The sequence below is a fragment of the Nicotiana tabacum genome, chromosome 3 (genome assembly GCF_000715075.1).
Source record: "Nicotiana tabacum cultivar K326 chromosome 3, ASM71507v2, whole genome shotgun sequence".
Classification (NCBI taxonomy): domain Eukaryota; kingdom Viridiplantae; phylum Streptophyta; class Magnoliopsida; order Solanales; family Solanaceae; genus Nicotiana; species Nicotiana tabacum.
This window is the reverse complement of record NC_134082.1, coordinates 201,405,663-201,433,090: the sequence shown is the minus strand read 5'-3', so window position 1 is coordinate 201,433,090 and position 27,428 is coordinate 201,405,663. Positions and strand designations below refer to the sequence as shown.

General features: G+C 39.6%; 1 pseudogene; it reads right to left on the bottom strand.

Moving 5' to 3' along the window:
• Positions 1-744: 744 nt before the first annotated feature.
• Positions 745-27,416, bottom strand: LOC107829153 (acetyl-coenzyme A synthetase, chloroplastic/glyoxysomal-like; annotated as a pseudogene).
• Between the last annotated feature and the right edge of the window lie 12 nt (positions 27,417-27,428).

Genomic DNA, 27,428 nt, shown 5'->3' with positions numbered 1-27,428 from the left:
AATAGTTTGTGTGACTATAAATTATTACATAAAGGTAAATTGTTTTCAAACAAGGAAAGGGGTCATTCTTTTTTATACGGACTAAAAAGGAAATAGGTTCACATAAATTGACACGGAGGGAGTATTATTTTATTTATATATCCTACATTCATATTAAAATTTGTTATTATTGGAATAATCCAAATATGGTAACATTAATATAAATACTATATTATAGGAGTTGTGTGGTGTAAGAACCTCAATTTATTTAACAATTTCAACTCACGTTCAAAGTGGCTTTCCGGCCATTATTTTTCTATAAAATATATGTATGAACTTGAGAGACTTTTGGGATAAAAAAATAAAAGATAAATAGTAGTTTCGCTAAGTTGGAATTAACTCATTGCCTACTTGTATCATTGTTGAATTATCTTTGCTTGATTTTTACGTCATTGGATTGTTTTCAATATTCTACAACACCAACCCTTTGAATCGAGCTTGTCCTCGAGGCTGGGATGGAACATAGGAAATGAAAAGTTGATGAAGTGTCAATTTGTATATTAATTCTCTTTCTTGATTCTCTTATGTCAATAGAAGAAGACTACGTGAGTTCTCACAATTATATAGCAACATTGATGTTGCAAGGATGACTTTGATTTAGAAAGATACTCAAGTTAAAATACATAGATGTTAATGTTCCATAGGAAGAAAAAATAACCATTCGCTGCTTTTAGTAGAAAAAATTAAATAGGCAATTTCTAACATTCAGCAATCAACAAGTGCAATAAGCTGATCAACCACACTAGGATCTGCTAATTTACTTGTATCCCCAAGCTCATCTAAGCTCTTGGAAGCAATTTTCCTCAATATTCTTCTCATTATTTTCCTACTTCTTGTCTTTGGAAGTCCCGGCGCCCAATGGATCTTGCAGCAAAAGCTCCAATCTGACATGTGAAATTTAAGCTATATTAATAGTGCTCAGTTCGGCGATTGAATTTTGGATCTGCCTCTGAGCTCGTATCTGTATCTAACATGTTTAACAAGAGCACTATACAAAATCATACCTTATCTCTCACAACCTTTACAAAGGCTTTTTCTTAGTTCCTACTATATGGAACACATTCGGCCAAAGTAACAAATGCGTATATCCCTTGTCCTTTAACCTGACATAACATTTTCAACAACAGTATTAGACTTCTGGAAAAATTGTGATACTCAGTCCTTATGTAGCACATAAAGAATGAGGGTACCTCGTGTTCCACACCAACTATAGCAGCTTCAACACACTGAGGATGTGAAACTAGAGCTGATTCTACTTCAACTGTGCCAATTCTGTGTCCACTGTTGCAATGCATTTGAATATACTTCAATTATTGGGCAAACTGAAAAAATGCCTAGTCACAAGGTTCTTGAATGAATTAAGTAATTTTTTTATTACCCCTTTTCTCGTACAAAAAGATTGTTTTTTTTTGTGCTTCGTTCCAAACTTCCCTAAATTGGATCTAATTCTCTATAGTATAATGTTATCTTCAGTACTCTTAGTTCTCCTACTAGGTAACATTGAAACAAATACATTGGATAAGGAATTAGAAGACGAGAAATAAAATATGAAAAGTACATACATAGATATAAAGTGAAGGGGAATGTATACATGACGTTAATAACATCTTCTACCCTGCCAGTGAGCCAGTAGTAACCATCTTTGTCCCTAAATCAAGAGTTTATACATGAATATGATCACTGATTCCAAGTTATACAGCAAACATGGAATTAATTTTACTGTAAAGTTCCAAAATGTTCAAAATATTGACACGACCAGGACTCTAGCAGACATAAATTACCCGGTAAAATAATATCCAGGAAAGCACTAAAGTATGTGGTCTGATATCTTTTATGATCCCTATAGAGTGTTCTGAATACCGAAGGCCATGAGCTTTTCACACATAAATATCCACTGCACTCACCTTCTAGCTCAACACCCTTCTCGTCCACTATTACCGGCTGCAATCATAATTTTACAAGATGGGGGAAAAGGCAATGACCATTGATTTAAAAGTGGTCTTTTCATTTTTAGAAAATTCAGGGGGAAAAAAGACAATCATTTCGGAATAAGAAAATGTAACAACCCGACCGGTCGTTCAACGGTTTGAGGTCCTGAGTAGCTTCACTTCAGGTATTATAACTTGCATGCGTGGTTGGAATTGGATTTCGGGAAATTCGAAGTTGATTTGGAAAGAAAATTCTCATTTCTGATGCCTTAACTTGGAAGAATTGACTAAAGTGTGATTGTTGAGTAAACGATCTCGGAATTGGGATTTGAAGGTTCCAACAGGTTCGTATGATGATTTTGGACTTGGGCGTATGTCCGGATCAGATTTTGGATGACTCGGAGTGTTTCGGCGCCTATTGTGGAAGTTGGCATTTTGGAAGAATTTCATAAATTTGGGTTGAGGTGTATTTCAATGTCCATTTGGGATTATGAGTCTGGAAATAGCTCCTTATGGTGATTCTGGTATTGAAGAGCGCGTTCAGAAGTGGATTTGGAGGTCTGTAGGTCATTTCGGGGTCATTTGGAGAAAGTTATATATTTGAAGGTTTTTTAGAAGTTTGACCGGGAGTGGACTTTTTGAAATCTGGGTCAGATTCTGATTCTGGAAGTTGGAGTAGGTCCGTAATGTCGAATGTGACTTGTGTGCAAAATTTGATGTCAATCGGACGTGATTTGATAGGTTTCGGCATCGAATGTAGAAATTGAAATTTCTTAGCTTCATTAAACTCGAATTGGGGTGTGATTCGTGTTTTTAGCGTTGTTTGATATGTTTTGAGGCCTTGACTAAGTCCGTGATATGTTTTGAGACTTGTTGGTATGTTCGGATGGGGTCCCGAGGGGCTCGAGTGAGTTTCGGGGTGGTTTCGGATCATTTCTTTCACGACCCCAAAACCAACCCGGTCGTGATGGTGCCAATCATGAAACTAGGCTATCCGACACAAACTCAAAACCAATCAATATCTTTATTCTTAGGATAAAATCAAAGCTATTTAACAATAAGCCTTTAAAAGCGCTTAGAACAAATCAACAGTGCGGAAAAAAAACCCGACATCAGGGTGTCACTAGTCATGAGCATCTACTACAACTGTCTCACAACACCAAGACTAACACAACCAGGAAAATCACTGAATACACTAAGGAAGAATAAGGAGGGAGAAAAGCAGGGCTGCAATCGCCAGATAGCTACCTTGCTAACTCCGATGAACCTGCCACTGAGTAATCAACACCCGTCATCGGGTTCAGAAATACCTGAATCTGCACACAATATGCAGGGAGTAATGTGAATATGCCAACTCAGTGAGTAATAAGAGTAAATAAAGACTGAACAGTAAGAAAATACATAATCCACGTCATAACACCACAACAAGTACAGTGTGCTTCCAACGTAGTATATAAATCAAACCCTTTCGTCAAAAAATCAGTTTTTTTTTGGTGGAAATCATTTGAAGATGTGTAAAAATCCATTTAAGATATCTTTCAGCAGTTTTCAAAACAAGTGATGAAATAGTGAGTAAAAATGGTAAAAAAAACATAGTTGGCCCTTCGGGCAAAACTCACTCGTATACAGCCTCTAGGCAATATAAATCATAAATAGTCCCTCGGGCAACATAAGTCATAAAAAGCCCCTCGGGAAATTATCACTATCTCTCATATACATCTCATAACATAAAAATCTCAGTGAAAATAACAAAGCCAAATCCGTAATTAAATTCCGAATATCACATAAAAATTCCAGTTTCAATGAAAGTTGTTCAAAATATTTGTTCAATATTTTCAATAGAGGCTCAGTATAGAGAGGAGTGAAAATAGTAATTTCATAAAAACAAGCCCCTCGGGCAACGTATCACTCATATGTATATATCTAGCCCCTCGGGCAAGCCTCTCAGTCATTCGTGACTCAACTCCCATCAATCAGCGCTCACACTCAGCACTCACGCTCAATAAGTACCTTGTAATAATCGCTGCAGCGTGCAGCCCGATCCATAAATATATAGTCGACTGCGCTCACTGGGGGTGTGCAGACTCCGGAGGGGCTCCTACAACCCAAGCGCTATATCGCTGCAGCGTGCAGCCCGATCCAACATATCGCTGCGGCGTGCAACTCGATCCATATAAGTATCGTTGCATGCAGCTCGATATATATATATATATATATATATATATATATATATATATATATATATATATATATATATATATATATATATATATATGTATGTATGTATGTATGTATATATATATATGTATGTATATATATGTGTATATATATATATATATATGTATGTATGTATGTATGTGTATATATGTATGTATGTATGTATGTATGTATGTGTATATATGTATGTATATATATATGTATGTATATATATGTATGTATGTATGTATATATGTATGTATGTATATATATATGTATGTATGTATATATATATGTGTATGTATGTATATATATATGTATGTATGTATATATATATATATATATATATATATATATATATATATATATATATATGTATGTGTATATATGTATGTATATATATATGTATGTATATATATATGTATATATATGTATGTATATATATATATATATGTATGTATGTATATATATGTATGTATGTATGTATGTATGTATGTATATATATATATATATATATATATATATATATATATATATATATATATATATATATCTGCGGCGTGCAGCCCGATCCATAAATATATAATCCTCGCGTGCAGCCCGATCCATAAATATATAATCCTCACAATCATGCCCTCGACCTCTCTCAGTCATCAACCTCACAATCATGCCCTCGGCCTCTCTCAGTCATCAACCTCACAAGCCACTCGGGCTATCAGTAATACAGGGTGCTCAACCCAAAATATTATTTTATGCATCAAGGAATAATAAATACTGAGTTATGAAATCAATAAAAATATAACATGACTGAGTACAGATATTAAGTCAAAATAGTGAGGAAATAATAAGGAAAAGCCCCTCAGGGTCCAACAACTTGGCACGAGGCCCAAATATGGCATTCGGCCCAAAACATAGTAATATTTTCCAAAACACAAGAATATCAAATAGTTTTCAGTCAGATACGCAACTTAAGAGTCGCTACGGGACATACCAAGTCACAATCCCCAAAGGTGCATGCCCCCACGCTCGTCATCTAGCGTGTGCGTCACCTCAATATAGTGAAACAAAGTGAAATCCGGGGTTTCATACCCTTAGGACAAGATTTACAATCATTACTTACCTCAATCCGAGCAAAATCCTACTCCAAAATGCCTTTGTCCCTCGAATCGGCCTCCAACCGACCCAAATCTAGCCACAGTTAATTCAATTCAGTCAATCCTAATTATAGGAATTAATTCCATATGAAATTCTACATTTTCCATTGAAAATCCAAAATTGCACTAAAAATTCTCTCGTGGGGCCCACGTCTCGGAACCTGACAAAAATTACGGAATATGAACCCCCATCCAACTACGAGTCCAACTATAAAAATTTTACTCAAATCCGACTCCGGATCGATGTTCAAATCTCGAAAATTCATCTTTATGGAATTTTAGTAAATTTCTCCATTTCCCTTCAAAAATCAATAATCTAACGCCAAATATGAAGATTTATTCATGGAATATAATCACAAGGGAATCAAAAACACTTATCCCAAGTTTTGTGGTGAACTTTGCCTCTGAAAATCGTCCAAACCGAGCTTGGAAGTCCAAAAATGGAGAAAACTCGGACTGCTCATTATGCACTGTACAAAATTTTTTTGCGGTACTGTTCGTGAGTGTTACTGTTCACGCTACTGTACATGGCTACTATTCACTACTACTGTACACATCTACTGTTGATGAATACTGTTCATGCTGCTGTGAAAAAAATGCAGCAGCTTTTCTTCAAGTCTAAATCGATCTGTTAACCTTCCGAAATTCACCCGAGGCCCTTGGGACCTCAACAAAATACATCAACCAGTCCTAAAACATCATACGAACTTAGTCAAAACCTCAAATTACATCAAATAATGCCAAAACCATAAATCACAACCCAATTCAAGCCTACTGAAACTAGGAATGTCTAACTTCTATATTCGATGCAAAAATCTATCAAATCAAGTCCAATTGACTTCAAATGTTGCACACAAGTCATAAATGACATAACGAAGATATGAAAATTTTCAAAACTAGATTCTAACCCCGATATCAAAAAGTCAACCCTTGGTCAAACTTTCCAAAAATCTTCTATTTTCCAACTTTTGCCAAAATGCGCTAAATTATCCTACAGACTTCCAAATCCAAATCCGAACATGCGCCTATGTCCAAAATTACCATATGAAGCTATTGGAATCATCAAAATTCCAATCCGGGATCGTTTGCTCAAAAGTCAAATTTTCGGTCAAACTTAAGAAATCTTTAGCCTTAGATTTCTAGATTCCGTTAAATAGCGATAATTTGAGCTAGGGACCTCCGAATTTGATTTCGGGCATATAACCAAGTCCCAAATCACGATACGGAACTACCAGAATAGTCAAAGCTCAGATCCGGGTCCGTTTGCTCAAAATGTTGATCGAAGTCAACTCAGTTGAGTTTTAAAGCTCTAATTCACAATTTTCACATAAAAACCTTCCGAAAAATTATACGGACTACACACACAAGTCGAGTAATTATTGATAGCGCTTTCAAGGTCTTAAAACACTGAGATGATTATTTAATTTAAAGATGACATTTTGGGTCATCACAATTTCTAGGCCATTTTTAGCTGCTAGTTTTTGGCTACAATAGTGTGCAACACGATCGCAGGGAAATGGTCGCGATCGCAATGAGTAAAATGGGAGAAATTGGCCAGTGATTCGTGATTGCGGAAAGCCTTTTGCGATTGCGTAGAGGAAAGTTTTTGCTGCACTGACCCGACTTTAGAAGCTTGTATCCTGCAATCTATAAGGAATTTGGAGAAGATCCAAAACAACAATTGTAGCTCTTTGTGTCTAGTTTTCAGAAAATCAAACCATTTGGCATTTGGAGTTATGTATAAAAAGTTATGAGTGTTACACTACAGCCTATCCGGGAAGAGTTTAGAAATCGCGAAGAAGAAATTTGTGTTGCACATGGCTGACTTTGGAAGCTTATATCTCGTAATCTATAAATAACTGAGAGATGAGAAAAGCACAAAAGTGGTATTCCTTAGAGTCAAGTTTTCAAAAAGTTAAACCATTTGTAATTTAGAGCTTTGTACAAAAAGTTATGACCATTATACTAGAGGCTATCTGGAAGAGTTGGGCATTTGTTCTACGCGACTGCGAAGGGAAAATTTTGGGCTGACGCGATCTCAAAGAGTAAATACCTAGGCAGAAGCTATATTTCAAGGTTTCGGCTATTTTTAACATATTTGGAGCTATGAAGCTCGGATTGAAGCGATTTTTAAGGCAATTTTCACCATATAGATTGGGGTAAGTGTTCTATATCTGAAAGTAATTATACTTCATGATTCTATGATTATATTCATCATTTATTTTGGATTTAAATGGAAGAAGTCAAGATTTTTGCAAAACTTTTTAAGAACAAAAATTTAAGATTCGGAGGTCAAGTTGTTATCGGAATTTGATAAAATTGGTATGGTTAAACTCGTATCGGAATGGGTTGTCGGATTTTGTGAGTTTTATCGGGTTTTGAGATGTGGGCCTAACTGCCAAATTTTCGAACGGAGTTGGAAATTATTATAAATTAAATTATTATGAGTATTTGGGTATATATTTATGGGTTTGCATAATAATTGGCTAGTTTTGGAGCGTTGGCATCGGTTTGAGTTGTCGGAAGGGCTTGGGAGCCGATTATGGAATTTCGGAGCGAGGTAAGTCTCCTTTCTAACCTTGTAAGAGGAAATTAATCTCATAGGTGAACTAAATTAATACATGCTTTTATTTGTGGGGGTTGCATACGCACGAAGTGACGAGAGTCCATGCATTGCTACTATTATACTTAAGTCCGGGTAGTCTAGGACCCAAAAACATACTATACTTGCGATATTTGTAACCTTTTTGTCAATTTAAATTGCTTTAATCATATCGAACTTTCTTGACCTTTAAAAGAAGATTGCCATTTCCTTGGATAATTGATCCTTGATGAATTCTTGATTGATTGTGTTTTCCTTTATGGAACGGGCCGAACGCCTTGGCAGATTTAAATAGATGCATCTATGGTTCACGTCGTTCGACCCTCTAGCGGTGCATAGTTTAAATATTATATTGGATCGGGTCGTATGACCTCGACATGATTTGCACATGACTTAATAGACTATTTTGAAATTATTGATAATTGATGTAGCTTCATTGGCCAGAGATATAAATGTTAAAAGATGAAAATAAATTTGGAAATCTCCTATTAACAAAAGAATTATTTACCTGCTTCATGTTATTGAGTTTACGATTGTCTTATAAAAATTCATGATTAATCATATTATCGGTATATCATTGTTGGTCATAGTAAGTATCAGAGTCGACCTCTCGTCACTACTTCTTCAAGATTAGACTGGATACTTACTGGGCACGCGTTATTTTTGTACTCATACTACACTTGCTGTACATTATGTTGTAGAGGCACATATATGGCTAGTGGCCTAGTGGGCGTGGTGGCATGGTTGACACAGGGACTTAGGTGGGCTGCATTCCACATTACGACCCGCAACCAGCAGAGTCTCCTTCAGAGTATTTACATTTTCTCTCCTGTCCAAATTTGTACTCCGGACAGTTGTTGTATTTTATTTTATTTCCTAGTAGATGCTCATGGACTTGTGACAACGGGTTCTAAGATGATTATGGGTTATTCAATATTGAGATCATGAAAAATATTATTATTTACTCTGATTTTTTCCACCTTCTACTATTTAATTGAGGTAATACTATGGTTTCAACAATATTAAAAAGAGACCTAAATTAAGTATTTAATTATTAGCTTGCCTGACAGCGGTGTCCAGCGCCATCACGACCTTTAATGGATTTTGGATCGTGACATTGAACAATTATCATTTTCATCCTTTTATGTCTTACCCTTGACATTTTCAACTCTTTAATTAACGTTAACGTGAAGTGTAAATAGATAAATTTTGACAATTTAGTATGAACTACCTCTATTTTACCCCATTATATTTTTATTACTTGCATTGTATAATTTATAAAAATTTCACTCTATTTTACTCTCAACTTTGTAAATAGATTGAGTTTTGATTGCTATTAATAAAATTACTGATACAAGTAAATTATTTATTGTAATTTTTTATTTTTCTCATTTATGTCACTATTGAACATCATTAACTTATATGTTTGACTATTACTTCTCACTTTTTTTTGCTTCCAAAAAGTTTTTTCTTAAATTTGTCCACAGGTAATTCAAAAACATAATTTAAAATAAAAAGTATCATTATATTAAAGAAATAAAAATTGTAGAGGGTAAAATAGGCATTTTAAGAAGTCACATATCATTTGAGGAGTAGAATGATTGTCACGACCCGGATTTTCCACCATCGGGAGTCGTGATGGCGCCTACTAATGTGAGCTAGGCAAGCCAATCCTTAACAACTTACTTCATTAACAAATCACATCTTTTAACGATTATCAGTGATAGCAAGAAAACAACGGAATTTAATAAATGTACGGAAGACTTAAATTAAAGAAACTGAACAATAATACGGAAATCAACATATGCCCCTACCCAAGATCTGGTGTCACATTACTCACGAACTTCTAAGAGAAATAAGGCAACTATCACTTTCAGTTTCATCTTGTTGCAGGTGTGCAACCCGATCCCATTTCTCATATCTTGTGGTAGGCGTACCACCCGCTCCCATTTCAGCATATCTTATCGTAGGCATACCACCCGCTCCCATTTCATTATATCTTGTGGTAGGCGTATCACCCGCTCCCATTTTATTATATCTTGTGGTAGGAGTACCACCCGCTCCCATTTAATTATATCTCGCAGTAGGCGTACCACCCGCTCCCATTTTATTATATCTTATGGTAGGCGTACCACCCGCTCCCATTTTATTATATCTTGTGGTAGGCATACCACCCGCTCCCATTTCATTATATCTTGTGGTAGGCGTACCACCCGCTCCCATATCATTATATCTTGTGGTAGGCGTACCACCCGCTCCCTTTTACATTTCATCACACAATCACAAGAAATCCCGGCAAGGGAACATAAATAATATAATAACTTCCCGGCAAGGGAACACAACAATATTATAATTTTCCCGGCAAGGGAAATCAACTATAACCAACCTCAACTCAACTTGTACTCAGTTCAATTATTGAAAATGCTCAATCATAGAAGATCATTAAGTAAAGCACCCAAGTGTCATTTAAGAACACAACAACTTTCAATTTAAGACTCACGGTCATGCTTGACACCAACGTATAGATACTCGTCACCATGCCTATACGTCGTACTAAACAAGAAGCAAGTAGCAAGTATGACTCAACTCCTAATCCCTCAAGCTAGGGTTAGACCAAACACTTACCTCGATGCCTTAATCACCATCAAGTCTCAACTATAGCTTTACCCCTTGATTCCACAACCAATATGCTCGAATCTAGTCACAAGTTACTTAATTACATCAATAAGTGCTAAATGAATCAACCCCAATGCATGAAAATGAGTTTTCTAAAGTTTTACCCAAAAGTCAGAAATTACCCCTCGGGCTCACGTGGTCGAAACCCGAGGTTTGGACCATAACCCAATTACCCATTCCCCCAAGAATCCAAATATATAATTTATTTTGAAATCGGACCTCAAATTGAGGTCCAAATCCCCGATTTTACAAAACCTAGGTTCTACCCAAAACACCCAATTTCCCCTATGAAAATCTTTGATTTGAAGTTGAAATCATGTTAAAAGATGTTAAGGAGTGAAGAAATGAGTTAGAAATCACTTACCAACGTTTTGGAGAAGAAAGGTTGTTCGAAAAATCGCCTCTTATGTTTTGGGGTTTTGAAAAAGTAAAAAATAACTGAAATTTCCGTTTATTTATACCCCTCTCAGACCCCTAGTGCAGACCGCATCAAATGGACCGCGGTCGCACAGCCTGCACCGCGGACCGCACAAGGGCGACCGCGGCCGCACTGGCCCCTCCCTGAAGACCTGCAGTTCAGCACCCTAGGTGGACCGCACAAAGGCGACTGCGGCTGCACAGCCTCCACCGCGGACCGCACAAAGGCGACCGCGACTGCGCTGGCCCCTCCACGGTCGCACATGAGTTCTCACGGACCGCACTAGAGGGTTCAGAGACTGCAACTTCCTGAACTTGCAACATCTGACTTTCTAAGCCTAAGGCATTCCGGAGCCCACTCGAAACTCACCCGGGCCCTCGAAACTCCAACCCAGGTATACACACAACCTCAAAAACATCTTACGGACATATTCGCGTACTCAAATGACCAAAATAACATCACGAGCAACGAATTAAACCTCGAGATCAATAAAATTTCTCAAAACTCTTTTAAACATCCAATTTTCTCAATTAAGGTCCGGATCATGTCAAACGACATCCGTTTTTCACCAAATTTCATAGGAATGACTCAAGTCATATATAAGACCTGTACCGGGCACCGAAACCAAAATACGGGCCCGATACCATTGCTTTCTAATCAGTTTTCACTTCAAATTTCCTTAAATATTTTCTAAAAACAATTTCACTTAAAAGTTCATTTCTCGGGCTAGGGACCTCAGATTCCGATTCCGGGATACGCCCAAGTCCCATATTTTCCTACGGACCCTCCGGGACCGTCAAATCACGGGTCCGGGTCCGTTTACCCAAAATGTTGACCGAAGTCAAATTTATTCATTTTAAAGTCAAGACTTAGCCTTTTTCACAGAATTTCATATTTAAGTTTTCCGACTATGCGCCCGGACTGCGCACGCAAATCGAAGCGACTCTAAATGAGGTTTTCAAGGTCTCAAAAGCACATAATGGGTAAGAAAATAGGTGATGACCCTTTGGGTCGTCACATTCTCCACATCTAAAACAACCGTTCGTCCTTGAACGGATAGAAGAAGGAAGTATCTGAGTCGGGGAATAAATGAGGATAACGGCTCCGCATATCAAACTCGGACTCCCAAGTCGATGCCTTAGGAGGCTAACCTTTCCACTGAACACGAACCGAAGGAAAACTCTTCGATCTCAACTGACGGACTTGCCGGTCTAGAATAGCCACCGGCTCCTCCTCATAAGACAAGTCCTTGTCCAACTGGACAGTACTGAAATCTAACACGTGGGATGGATCGTCGTGATACTTCCGAAGCATGGACACATGAAATACGGGATGCACGGCTGATAAGCTAGGCGGCAATGCAAGTCTATAAGCCACCTCTCCTACTCGATCAAGAATCTCAAATGGACCAATGAACCTAGGGATAAGCTTGACCTTCTTCCCAAATCTCATCACGCCCTTCATAGGCGACACTCGGAGCAATACCCGCTCACCAACCATAAAATCTACATCTTGAACTTTGCGGTCTACATAACTCTTTTGCCTGGACTGAGCCGTACGAAGCCTCTTTTGAATGATCCTGACCTTGTCCAAGGCCTCCTGAACCAGATCCATACCCAACAACCGAGCCTCCCCCGGCTCAAACCATCCAACCGGAGATCGATATCGCCTACCATACAAAGCCTCATAAGGAGCCATTTAGATACTCGACTGGTGGTTGTTGTTGTAGGCAAACTCTGCTAAAGGCAAAAACTGATCCTACGAACCTCCAAAATCAATGACACAAGCTCGGAGCATATCCTCCAGAATCTGAATAGTCTGCTCGGACTGACCGTCCAACTGGGGATGAAAGGCTGTACTCAACTCCACCTGAGTGCCCACCTCTCGCTGAACTGCTCTCCAGAAATGCGAGGTAAACTACGTACCTCGGTCCGAAATGATAGACACAGGCACACCATGAAGGCGAACAATCTTCTGGATATAGATCTCAGCTAACCTCTCGGATGAATAGGAGACTGCCACAGGAATGAAATGCGCTGACTTGGTCATCCTATCAACAATGACCCAAACTGCGTCGAACTTCTTCCGAGTTAGCGGAAGTCCAGTAACGAAGTCCATAGTGATCCGCTCCCACTTCCACTCGGGAAGCTCAATCCTCTGAAATAATCCACCAGGCCTCTAATGCTCATACTTAACCTGCTGACAATTCAAACATCGAGCCACATATGCAACAATATCCTTTTCATTCTACACCACCAATAATGCTACCACAAATCCTGATACATCTTCGCGGTGCCTGGATGAATAGAGTACCGGGAACTATGGGCCTCCTCTAAAATCAACTCTCGAAGCCCATCCACGTTAGGCACACAAACTCGCCCCTACAATCTCAAAACTCCATCATCACCTAATGTAACCTGCTTGGCACCTCCACGCTGCACCGTGTCTCTAAGGACACACAAATGAGGATCATCAAACTGTTGATCACGGATACGCTCCAATAATGAAAATCGAGTGACCGTGCAAGCTAATACTTAGCTAGTCTCAGAGATATCCAATCTCACAAATCAATTGGCCAAAGCCTGAACATCCAACGCAAGCGGCCTTTCACCGACCGGAATATAAGCAAGACTGCCCATGCTGGCTGACTTCCTACTCAGAGCATCAGCCACCACGTTGGCCTTTCCCGGGTGATATAAGATAGTGATATCATAATCCTTCAACAACTCCAACCATCTCCTCTGCCTCAAATTCAACTCCTTTTGCTTGAACAAATACTGAAAACTCTTGTGATCAGTGAACACCTACTAATAATGCCTCAAAATCTTCAATGCGTGAACAATGGCTGCCAACTCTAAATCGTGGACCGGATAGTTCTTCTCATGAATCTTCAACTGCATCAAAGCATAGGCAATAGCCTTGCCATCCTGCATCAACACTGCACCAAGACCAATATGGGAAGCATCGCAATAAACTATGTAAGGCCCTAAACCCATGGGCAATACTAACACTGGTGCCGTAGTCAGAGCTATCTTGAGCCTCTGAAAGCTTGCCTCACACTCGTCCGACCATCTGAACTGGGCACCCTTCTGGGTCAACCTGGTCATCGGGGCTGCGATAGATGAGAACCCCTCCACGAACCGATGATAGTAGCCTGCCAATCCCAAGAAACTCCGAATCTCTGTAGCTGATGTTGGTCTAGGCCAGTTCTTGACTGCTTCAATCTTCTTTGGGTCAACCTGAATACCCTCTGCTGACACAATATGACCCAGGAATGCAACTGAACTCAACCAGAACTCACACTTCAAGAATTTAGCATATAACTGACTATCCCTCAAGGTCCGAAGAATCACTCTAAGATGTTGCTCGTGCTCCTCCTGGCTGCGGGAATATATCAGAATATCATCAATGAAGACTATCACGAATGAGTCCAAATAAGGCTTGAACACTCGGTTCATCAAATCCATAAAAGCTGCTGGGGCATTTGTCAACCCGAATAACATAACCAAGAACTCATAATGCCCGTACCAAGTGTGGAAAGCTGTCTTAGGGACATCAGATGCCCTAATCCTCAACTGATGGTAGCCAGATCTCAAGTCAATCTTTGAAAATACCTTGGCACCCTGAAGCTGATCGAACAAATCATCAATCCTCGGCAGTGGATACTTATTCTTGATGGTGACCTTGTTCAACTGCCGGTAATCAATGCACATTCTTATCAAACCATCCTTTTTCTTGACAAACAACACAGGCAGACCCCAAGGAGAAACACTAGGTCTAATGAAACCCTTCTCAAGAAAGTCTTGCAACTGCTGCTTCAACTCTTTCAACTCTGGCGGGGCCATGCGATACGGTGAAATAGAAATGGGCTGAGTGCCCGGAGCCAAATCAATACAAAAGTTAATATCCCTGTCGCGCAGCATACTCGGCAGGTCTGAAGGGAATACCTCAGGAAATGCATGAACCACAGGCATAAAATCAATAGAGGAAACCTCCGCACTAGAATCACGAACATAAGCTAAATAGGCCAAGCACCCCTTCTCGATCATACGCCGAGCCTTCATATAAGAAATGACGCTACGGGTAGAATGACCAAGTGTCCCTCTCCACTATAAACGAGGAATACCCGGTAAATCTAAGGTCATAGTCTTGGCATGACAGTCCAAGATAGCGTGGTAAGGTGATAGACAGTCCATCCCCAATATGACATCGAAATCGACCATGTCTAGAAGCAAAAAATCCACACGAGTCTCAAGACCCCCAATCACAACTACACAAGAGCGATAGACTCGATCTACCACAATAGAATCATCCACCGGCGTAGACACATAAATAGGAATACTCAACGAATCACTAGGCATGACCAAATACGGTGCAAAATAAGATGACATATACGAGTATGTAGACCCTGGATCAAATAACACTGAAGTATCTCTATCACAAACTAGAACTGTACCTGTAATAACTGCATCTGAAGCCTCAGCCTCGGGCCTGGCTGGGAGAGCATAACATTGAGGCTGAGCCCCACCACCCTGAACTACCTCTCTAGGATGGCCTGCTGCTAGCTGGCCTCCACTTCTGACGGCCAGAGCTCCACCTCTAGGACCTCTACCTCCACCTCTAGCACCTCTACCCCCACCTCTAACTGGCTGGGCGGGCTGTGGAACATTTGGTGCCTGAACCATAGCATGGGAACCCTGATGGGGAGAGCTGCTCGAAGCCCGAGGGCAATACCTAGCAATGTGCCTCGTGTCTCCACAAGTAAAACAAGCCCTCGGTTGTTGGGACTAACGACCCTGAAAACTCTGAAGCGGCGGTGCACTGATAGGTGTTGGTGGTGTACTGAAGGACTGCTGATCAGAATACTGAATCGAGGACCACGGCCACCTGAAGCACCATGAAAAGCCTAAAGGGCTGACTGAAAGGGCCTAGGAGGATGGCCTCTACCATATAAATCTCTACCTCCAGACGAGGTACCATAGAATCTGCCTGAATGATGGGGCCTCTTATCTGACACCTGACCACCTCCTTGTGACAGAACCATCTCAACTCTGTGGGCCACATTGGCCGCCTCCTAAAAGTGATCTCACTCCCGACTTCCTTGGCTATCTGAAGACGAATCAGCAGAATAAGACCATCAATAAACCTCCTCACCCTCTCTCTCTCTCTCTCTCTATAGGAAGTATGACAAGAGCATGGCAAGCTAAGTCGATGAACCTGGTCTCAAACTGGGTGACCGTCATGGAACCTTGCTGGAGGGGTCGAACTGCCTCCGATAGGCCTCTCTCTGAGTAACGGGGAGAAACTTCTCCAGAAATAATATTGTAAACTGCTCCCAAGTCAAAGATGGCGACCCGGCTGGCCTAGCTAAGAAATAATCCCTCCATCAAGTCTTGGCGGATCCAGACAAGCAGAATGTAGCAAAATCAACCCCATTGGTCTCAACTATACCCATGTTCCTAAGAACCTCGTGAAAGCTATATAGAAAATCTCGTGGATCCTCTGAAGAAGCACCGCTGAAAGTAGTAGTGAAGAGCTTGGTGAACCTATCCAGCCTCCACAAAGCATCGGCAGACATAGCCGCTCCATTACCGGTTTGAGCTACTACATCCGGCTGAACAGCTCCAACTGGCTAAATCGCTGGAGTCTGAATCTGAGGAGCTACCTGCTCTAGAATGCGTGTAGTAGGAGTTTGAGCCCCTCCTCCAGCCTGAGAAGTGGTTGGGGCTACAAGAAGCAAACCTGCTTGGGTGACACTCTCCATGAGGCCCACCAATAGGATCAAAGCGTCCTGAAGAACTGGGGTAGCAATAAACCCCTCTGAGACCTGAGCTGGGCCCACCGGAACTGCTGGGGCCGGAACCTCCTCCTCAAAATCAACATGAGGCTCCACCACTGGTGTTGCTGCTCGTGGCTGAACTCTGCCCCTACCTCGACCTCTAGCATGACCTCGGCCTCTGCCCCTAGTGGGAGCTGCTACTAGGGGCTCGTGCTGCTAAGCGATAGATGAGGAAGCGCGTGTTCTCGCCATCTGCGAAAGAACAGAGTAGAAATCCAATTAGCATTTGAGGAACAAATCCGCACGACAAGAAAGAACAAATGTGAGATTTTCCTAACTCTATAGCCTCTGGGGGATAAATACAGACGTCTCCTACCGATCCCTCAGACTCTACTGAGCTTGTCCGTGAGTTGTGAGACCTATGTAACCTAGAGTTCTGATACCAACTTGTCACGACCTGGATTTCCCACCCTCGAGAGTCGTGATGGAGCCTACTAATGTGATCTAGGCAAGCCAATCCTTAACAGCTTACTTCATTAACAAATCACTTCTTTTAACGATTATCAGTGATAGCAAGAAAACAACGAAATTTAATAAATGTATGGAAGACTTAAATTAAAGAAACTGAACAATAATATGGAAATCAACATATGTCTCTACCCAAGATCTGGTGTCACATTACTCACGAACTTCTAAGAGTACTAAATACAACCGTTTGAAAGAAAAATATAAACTGTTTGTCTCGAATACATGAGATAACAGACTGAAATAAAGATAGAGGAGATGCCGGGCCTGCGGACGCTTGTAAGGCTACCTCAGTGTCTCACTGGACTGAAAGTTGGCTCATGCGCTACTACTGTTGTCCAAGACCTGGATCTGTGCAAAAGAGCACAGAGTGTAGTATCAGCACAACCGACCCCATATGCTGGTAAGTGTTTGGCCTAACCCCGACGAGGTAGTGACGAGGCTAGGACCAGACTCTAGATAAACCTGTGCAGTTATATACTATATGGCGGAAAAGTAAACAGGTAATAAGCAATCAAAGCTAGGAAATGGGAAACATGCTCCGGGGATATCAGATAAAACAGAATACCAATGAATAGTAAGGAAACTACAATTTAACTTCTAACACGGATAAAGAGAAATAAGGCAACTTTCACTTTCAGTTTCATCTTGTTGCAGGTGTGCAATCTGATCCCATTTCTCGTATCTTGTGGTAGACGTACCACCCGCTCCCATTTCAGCATATCTTGTCGTAGGCATACCACCCGCTCCCATTTCATTATATCTTGTGGTAGGCGTACTACCCGCTCCCATTTCATTATATCTTGTGGTAGGCGTACCACCCACTCCCATTTCATTATATCTTGTGGTAGGCGTACCACCCACTCCCATTTTATTATATCTTGTGGTAGGCATACCACCCGCTCCCATTTTATTATATCTTATAGTAGGCATACCACCCGCTCCCATTTCATTATATCTTGTGGTAGGCGTACCACCCGCTCCCTTTTACATTTCATCACACAATCACAAGAAATCCCGGCAAGGGAACATAAATAATATAATAACTTTCCAGCAAGGGAACAACAATATTGAATTAGTCATCCCGACAAGGGAGAATCAGCTATAACCAACTTCAACTCAACTTGTACTCAGTTCAATTATTGAAAGTGCTCAATCATAGAAGATCATTAAGTAAAGCACCCAAATGTCATTTAAGAACACAAAAACTTTCAATTTAAGACTCACGGTCATGCTTGACACCAACGTATAGATACTCGTCACCATGCCTATACGTCATACTCAACACAAAACAAGTAGCAAGTATGACTCAACTCCTAATACCTCAAGCTAGGGTTAGACAAAACACTTATCTCGATGCCTTGATCACCACTCAAGTCTCAACTATAGCTTTACCCCTTGATTCCACTACCAATCCGCTCGAATCTAGTTACAAGTTACTTAATTACATCAATAAGTGCTAAATGAATCAACCCCAATGCATGAAATGAGTTTTCTAAAGTTTTACCCAAAAGTCAGAAATCACCCCCATGCCTACGTGGTCGAAACTCGAGGTTCGGACCAAAACTTGATTATCCATTCCCCCACGAATCCAAATATATAATTTGTTTTGAAATCGGACCTCAAATTGAGGTCCAAATCCCCGATTTTAGAAAACCTAGGTTATACCCAAAACACTCAATTTCCCCCATGAAAATCTTTGATTTGAAGTTGAAATTATGTTAAAAGATGTTAAGGAGTGAAGAAAATGAGTTAGAAATTACTTACCAATGTTTTGGAGAAGAAAGGTTGTTTGAAAAATCGCCTCTTATGTTTTGGGGTTTTGAAAAAGTAAAAAATAACTGAAATTCCCACTTATTTATACCCCTCTCAGACCCTAGTGCGGACCGCATCAAATGGACCGTGCCCGCACAGCCTCCACCGCGGACCGCATAAAGGCGACCGCGGCCGCGCTGGCCCCTCCCTGAAGACCTACAGTTCAGCACTTTGGGTGGACCGCACAAAGGCGACTGCGGCCGCACAGCCTCCACCGTGGACCACACAAAGGCAACCGCGGCCGCGCTGGCCCCTCTGCGGTCGCATGCGATTTCTCGCGGACTGCACTAGAGGGTTCAAAGACTGCTACTTCCTTAACCTGCAACATCTGACTTTCTAAGCCTAAGGCATTCCAGATCCCATTCGAAACTCACCCGAGCCCTCGAAACTCCAACCCAATTATACACACAACCTCAAAAACATCCTACGGACATATTCGTGTACTCAAATGACCAAAATAACATCATGAGCATCGGACTAAACCTCGAGATCAATAAAATTTCTCAAAACTCTTTTAAACATCCAATTTTCTCAATTAAGGTCCGGATCACGTCAAATGACGTCCGTTTTAAACCAAATTTCACAAGAATGACTCAAGTCATATATAAGACCTGTACCGGGCGCCGGAACCAAAATACGGGCCCGATACCATTGCTTTCTAATCAATTTTCACTTCAAATTTCCTTAAATAATTTCTGAAAACAATTTCACTTAAAAATTCATTTCTTGGGCTATGGACCTCAGATTCCGATTCCGGGCATACACCCAAGTCCCATATTTATCTACGAATGTCGACCTGTGAAACGACCTCAGATTTAAATTTTTATGGTACCGTTAGCTCCGTTAGGTGATTTTGGACTTAAGAGTGCATTCAGAATGTGATTTGGAGGTCCGTAGTAGAATTTGGCTTGAATTGGCGAAAAGTTGAAATTTTGGCGAATTTAGCCAGCGGACGAAATTTTGATACGAGTTCGGATTGGATTTCCGGAGGTTGTATTAGGTTCGTAGTGTCATTTCTGACTTGTGTATAAAATTTGAGGTCATTCAGACGAGATTTGATATGTTTCAAGTCGCTTGTAAAATTTAGAAATTTCAAAGTTCATTAGGCTTGAATCAGTGTGTAATTCGTGTTTTTGATGTTGTTTGAAGGCTCTACTTAGTTCTTATGGTGTTTTAGGATTTTGTTGGTATGTTTGGTTAAGGTCCAGACGGGCCGCGGGTGAGTTTCAGGTGCTTAACAGGTGAAAATTTGGACATAGAAGAATTTCTGATGTTGCTGGTTTCTGGTGTTTCGCACCTTCGGTGCGGGAACCGCAATTGCGGTGCCATATATGCGGATGATCAAGCACAGAAGCGAATTTGGAAGGAGTGGTCTGGGGTCGCAGGTGCGAGGTGAGTCCACATCTGCGATGCCCGCAGATGCACGTGAGGGATCGCAGGAGCAGTCTGGGACCGCAGAAGTGGACATAGGTCCGTAGGTGCGCACACGCAGGTGCGAACTTTTGATCGCAGAAGCGAACGATGAGTTTTAAGTGAAAATCCAGACATGCGATGGTAATCCCACAGGTGTGGGATCGCAAATGCGGTTTTGGGTTCGTGTAAGCAAAATCGCAGGGCAGAAAAGGGGAAATATTGAGGGTTTGGTCTCATTTTCATTTTGGGAGTTGGAGAGCTCGGATTTACGCAAAAGTTTGAAGGATTTTCAGAGGAATTTATTGGATAAAGATTCCTAACTCGATTTTGATTATATCTCATTAATCTATTGTTGTATTCTTCATCTAATTAATGAATTTGAGTGAGGAAGTTGGAAAAATGGAGGAAAAGTTCCCCAACCGAATTTCTGAATTTTGAGCAGGATTTAGGCGTTGTATTTGGATAATTTTTGTACGAGTGAACTCATGAGTGAATGGGTGTTCGTATTTTCTAACTTTGACCTGAGTCCGAGACGTGGGCCCGGGAAGGCTTTTTGAGCAATTTTCCAATTTCTTGCATTAACTTTGATTCCATTTACTAGATTAGTTTCTTGTAGTTATATTTATGTTATGTAATTAGTTTTGGCTAGATTTGGCCCATTCGGAGTCGGATATTCATGAAAGAGCATTATTTGAGATTGATTTGAGCTTGGTTTGAGGTAAGTGGCTTGCCTAATCTTGTGTGTGGGAACTCCCCTTAGGATTGGTAATATTGTTGTTATATGAGCGTCGTTGTCACACCCCAAAACCAAGGAGCGCGACCGGCTCTCAACCGAGTAAACCCGACTGAGCAAGCCTGTTAGATTTCATTCTACCCCAAACTAATTCATGAATAAAGAGGAGATGAACTCTATCTATCATAGTTTGTAAATATTTCACTAACAACTTCGATTTTGTTGCCGTTAGCATTTTCAACCATAATATCCAAAATATTACAATTTTTATAGAAATGAAGAAAAACATATTTGTCAAATACCAATATTTTTAATTTAATCTCCAATACCAAACACCCACAACCTGTCTACGGAGCCTCTAAATACAACTGAAGAGTAATATGGAAATACCGGCAACAAGGCTCCGGCTACATCTCGAAATACAAAGTACATGATAAACAATGATACAGGACCCCGAAGTGAAGTAGGGCTCACCAAGTCGGCTGAAAAGAGGATGCGCCACTAGCTGCGACCAACATTGTATGCTATGGAACTACCTATATCCATTTAAAGATGTAGCCCCTCCGGAAAAAAAGGGCGCTAGTACTGTCGAATAGTACTAGTATGTAAGGCAAACACAAATCTTAATAGAATGAATAGTGAAAACAAATAAAAGGCAGTTAAAATAATCAATAAGTACTTTACAGGATTACAAGGAAACCCTATATAAGGGCCACATCGTTTCGATTTAATCTTTTCATCTCTTTAGGTTAAATAATCTTTAGTGCCAAGTGCCACAACCCATAATGCTACCGTGTTTTTACACGGAGTCCGGTCTCGGCCCGACCGGCTGAGCCATCCTAAGTGAGACATATCCAAATTCACAATAATAATAAAAAATCCAACATAAATGCCACCATGTGTACAGCATGGCATCCGATCTCGGCCCGATCGTCTAAGCCGTCTCAAATGAGACGTAACCATATTCACGATTTCATCCACAATGCCACCGTGTTTTTGCACGGAGTTCGGTCTCGGCCCGACCGGCTAAGCCATCTCACTTGGGACATAACCTCTTTCAATTATCTATTTAATTCATATTTCTTTCCATCTTTTATTACATGGCACAAACATCCCCATTTATTAAGTAGTTTTTGGCACTTGGGCACATTTTATAATTCTAGTCTTTCCCTTTTTATTTGTTTGAACAACAGTATCATTCATATCAATAAGTTCTATCACATAAGACATTGCACACATAAGGAAAAGAGCTTGAAAATTATAACCACGTTCTCAAATAGCATGATTACATGGTAAACATTTAGAACAATTACGGAACATAAATCTTTCAACCCAACACATTAAGGCAATCAATTCTAGCATGATCAAGTCAAAACTTACATCAATTATTCGGACACCAAGAGTTCAATTATAAGAAGAAGAGGGTTAGCCATACATACCTCAATAGAGCTTTTAAGTAAATTCTACTCTTTGAAGTCATCTTAAAACGGTTGAGTCGAGGCTCATTTCATAATCTATTCACATTTTCTCATGTCATAGGCATCCCCAGGCACAATTATAACTCAAATTCTCGGCACGTTAACCACACTATATTTCCTGAATTCATTTAATTCATTTCAAACATCTTTGCAGATTACCAACAACTAGACATAATCAATCAAATAAATTTAGTACATATGAGAGCATTTAGGAGTATCAACCATATCGAGTTTTCTCACACAATTTGGCATACTACCCTTTATTTGAAACACGACTCAAAGCCGTAACGTTTTAATACACGACTCAAAGCCGTAATATTTTAATATGCAACTCATACTTAGAATATATATATCTTTATTCATAAGGCTCATTTTGGAATAGTCATGTTTATGGGTAATAACCCGGAATATAAGATTTATGAACTTTGAGCCAACCATGCTTGAACTTATGAAAACATTTATGGAAATTTGATTCCAAGAGATAAAGTTTAGCCAACATACCTTGTTTAAGCTTTTCTTAAGTTACTACAACGTTCAGAAAATTCTAGTAATCCCAATCTAATTAGAGACATAACAAAATCGAACACAAATTAGAAAAATATTCATAGTTTCATCTCATTTGAGCATTTTATCAAACACTAGTTATGCATCTTGATTTCAAAGCTCTTCTACAAGTTTTCCTTCATTCCCAACCCAATCTTTACTTATTTGTGTTCAACAATCTTCTCACAAACCTAATTTGTACATGCATGTATACATAATACTATTACACCCAAGAATCATGCCTCAATAACCCATCTTATACCCCAAACTCGAAATTAAAGTCTAGTGTATAGAACCTTCCCTCTTAGATGAAGATCTTGTGATTGGTTTCCTTAATTCTTGAAGAGTGATGAGAGATTGAATGGTTATAATGCTAGGCTTCCTCCTTCTCTCTCTAAAATGCTCTCACCTCTCTCTAGATTTAGTATAAAATAGCCCCAAATGAACCCCCAAAGCTTATTTATCAAAGTGGGTTCGGATATGAAAATTTCCAAAAATGACCCCCGAAGTCAAATATGTGGTGCAATTATGCTATAACATAATCGATATGTGGACATCAGACTTGCAGCATAATCATTATGCGATAGCATAATTGACAACATAATCAACATGCGACAACATAATTTTTGCCTGACTCTGCTTCACTATGCGAAGCGTATGCGGTCCGTAGAGTCGTTTTGCGATCGCGAAATTGATCGCAAATCTTGCCTTTGGTAATTTGTTCATAACTTTGTGTAGGAATGTCCAAATGACAAACGGTTTGAAGCATTACAAACTAGACTCGAAGACCTTTCATTTAGTAGGTTTTCATTACATAAAACTTCATATGTATTTAGATATACTCGTCCAAAGTGTGGACTTGTGCGAACTCATTAGGAGTTTTAGCCTATTAGGAAATTTTCCAATTTGACTTAGACTTAGGCCTTTCCTTGGACTCCAAATTACTTATTATATGACTTATACACTTATTTACCAAATCCAACTGATGTCCATCATTTTAATAGCACATAAAATATTATAATTAGCCTACCTGGTACCACGAAATCCTAAATTGCTTAACAAAAAATTTTCCGGGGCATTATATTCTCCCCCGCTTAGGATCATTCGTCCTCGAATGAGAAGTAGAGTCCACCCCAAATACTTAACATAATATATCTCTTTTCTAAACTACCTCAGGTCCCTAAATTTTGACTAACTCCCAAATTTTTTAGAAATTTCAGCAACATCTCTTTTGTAACTAGGCCTATCCACCTGCCAGAGAACCACCAAAACCATTCTAACAACACATCCACAACTCGACAAAGCACCACAACATATATATCCATAACACTAATCTCAGCATTACAAGCGCTACATTATCATAATGATACCTAAACATGGACTGCACATTTTTAAATCATAACACCTATAAGGTACCTTTCAAATCAAAACCAATTGTTATACAATCAAGCAAAAATATTTTCTTTCCACGACACTTTCGGCCTTCAAAGGTGGCCTCCTCGACTTACAGGCTTTTCCATAACACATTCACGGAAATGACCCCAACCTCCAAACTTATCTAACAAGGATGACAGCTAGATACCTCGCATAATCTAACTATCTATTAACTTCACCTTCAATAATTTCCACCGGAATGATACACAAAGGATCTCCAACTACCTGCTTAGACATAGACATGTGAAAACACAAAATATATGGGGAACAACTATGGGAAAACTTCATACTCCTAGTGCGGCCTAATGTGAAATACACTTATGCAACCTTCATTATCAACTCACATAACATCTTCAGGGAAAAATATTGAGAATAAACCGTTCACCCTCCTAAATTCTAAATATCTACGCGAACACCCACACTAAACCTTTGATGACCTTCAACGATTACACTAAGATGTGCTATCATGAATTGACCATAAAATTACCTATCGAATATATGTGACCACATGGTGATGCTTCCCATTTGACATGTTTGGACCTTCAATACCTAATAGATTTAATGCAATGGGGAACAACAGGGTTCAATATTAGGCTAGAATTATCCAGGAATTCATTAATGTGTTGAGCAAAGTATTTCATAAGATTATATGCTAAGAGACACGAAGATTACTACTAACAATATTGACTTGATTAATCATTATGACGATATCAATTATTAGACAAATGAGGCATAGGGGTAACTAGGACATTGGCAATAGGAATCATTAAGGAGGAATATTCAAGTACGTGACCTAGTCGTCTCCTGGAATGTAGGGAAAATCAGTTTATCAAGAATGAGAATACTCTGGCACCTTGAATGTGACATGGGTTTCAAATATTACATGAAGTTGAATTACACTCCTAAGGTTAACTGACACAGGGAATCTATGCCACAAGCCCTTGAGGATGAAAAGAAATTGAGCACTTATGAGATTATCATATTTCAGATAGCTTAATCCTTCCTGATAATTGATCCTATATGATAGAACTAAAGATACGACAACTTGTCTTCCAAATCAATATGCTCATAATATGTGCAAAACTCTGAAGCCATCTAATCTAAACCTTTCACGAGTGAAACCACATAGCTAGAATATTTTAATATTGGGATGAAATCATTTATTAGTTAGAGGGTTATAATGGTTAACATGATGCTCCGGGGAGAAGGACAAATAACACTCCAATCCACCCAGGGAGGTGAAATACCAAGGGTAGCAAAACTCCCTGCACATGACAATGACATAGTCAATGATTCTAGAAGTTGAGCGTGTAAAGACAACCGAACCCAATGAGACAGTATAAAATAATCATGGAAGGTCTGCAGATGTTCATGATGAGTTCTCCATGGATTTTGAGTTGAGAAGCACCCAGATGCTAATGAAAGACAGGAAAACATGAGAATTAGGCGTTGTGCTATGATAGCCCCCAAATGTGCATTTGGTCTTGACGGAGAGCCTATTGAGGGTCCTTATGAGAAAGGAAGTGTTATAGTGACACATAGAAGTACAGATTCTCTCATAGATTTCAAACAAGTGTTGGGAAACTAGCACAATGAATTTGCTAACTAAGGAACACAATTAACACATATTGTGGAGGTATAAAAAGAAAATAAACATTTGTAATGAGCTGGACATGCTTATGCTATATTAACTCCCAAATTACAATACAAGACCACGTCACGGACAACCACAATACTAGGAACAAAGTGAGCTACTTACTGCGGGGTGTCCCAAGTGGACACAAAAATTATACTAAGATGGCAACACAAGATCTTCCTATGACGGAGATGTGAGAAACTCAATTTTCAGAGAGACTTTATGCAAAAAGTGACCATTTCGATTGACATGCACTCATATGATAGGTGCTAAGGAATGCTCTTATGTTACTAGACAGTGAAAAGGTTTCATGATACTCGCAAGAGAGTAGAGTCACTGTTCAAACCATAGAAGCCATATACACCAGTGAGAAAAAGAGCGACTCTAGAAGAATCACAACACTAGGATGCTTTACATTGAACTTGACACCACATAGGTAAACTTTACGATGGTGAATGCATAGACACAAGTGAGCAGATGTTGTCCATTTAAACAAAAAGATTCTGTAAGAAATTCATCGGGTATAGTCGTTTGTTGAGAATTTAGGAAAGCAAGTGGAAAGTATTAATCCTAGAGTTATAACTCAATTAAAGGACATAACTATAGAACTCAATTCCACAAGAGGATGTAAATAGGAGAATTTGTAATAGAGGGGATTCATGAATAATGCATCTCGTTCAAAGAGTAGGTGCATGCAATGTTTTGTGATTCAACATCTTGCTAAGACCATGTTTATGAGAACTCTTCAATATGGATGTACATATACAACAAGTAAAAATTTTGTGTTGTTCATATTGATGTACTAAGGAGTGACTTACCTGGTGACTTTAGGTTGATAGGGCAATAGCGTAATTGATACCCCTCGACTCCACATCCCTAATGTATGTTGGTAACATACTGATATACTACATGATCTGGTGGTGCAGAGACATTAATAGGAACAAGGGTACTCCCCTTAGCAGCAAGTTCTACCAATCCCTCCATGGCTTGATACATTCTTCTAACAAACTCTTGGGCAATCTCCCTCAGATTCAATAGTGGGGTCATTCCCTCCTTACT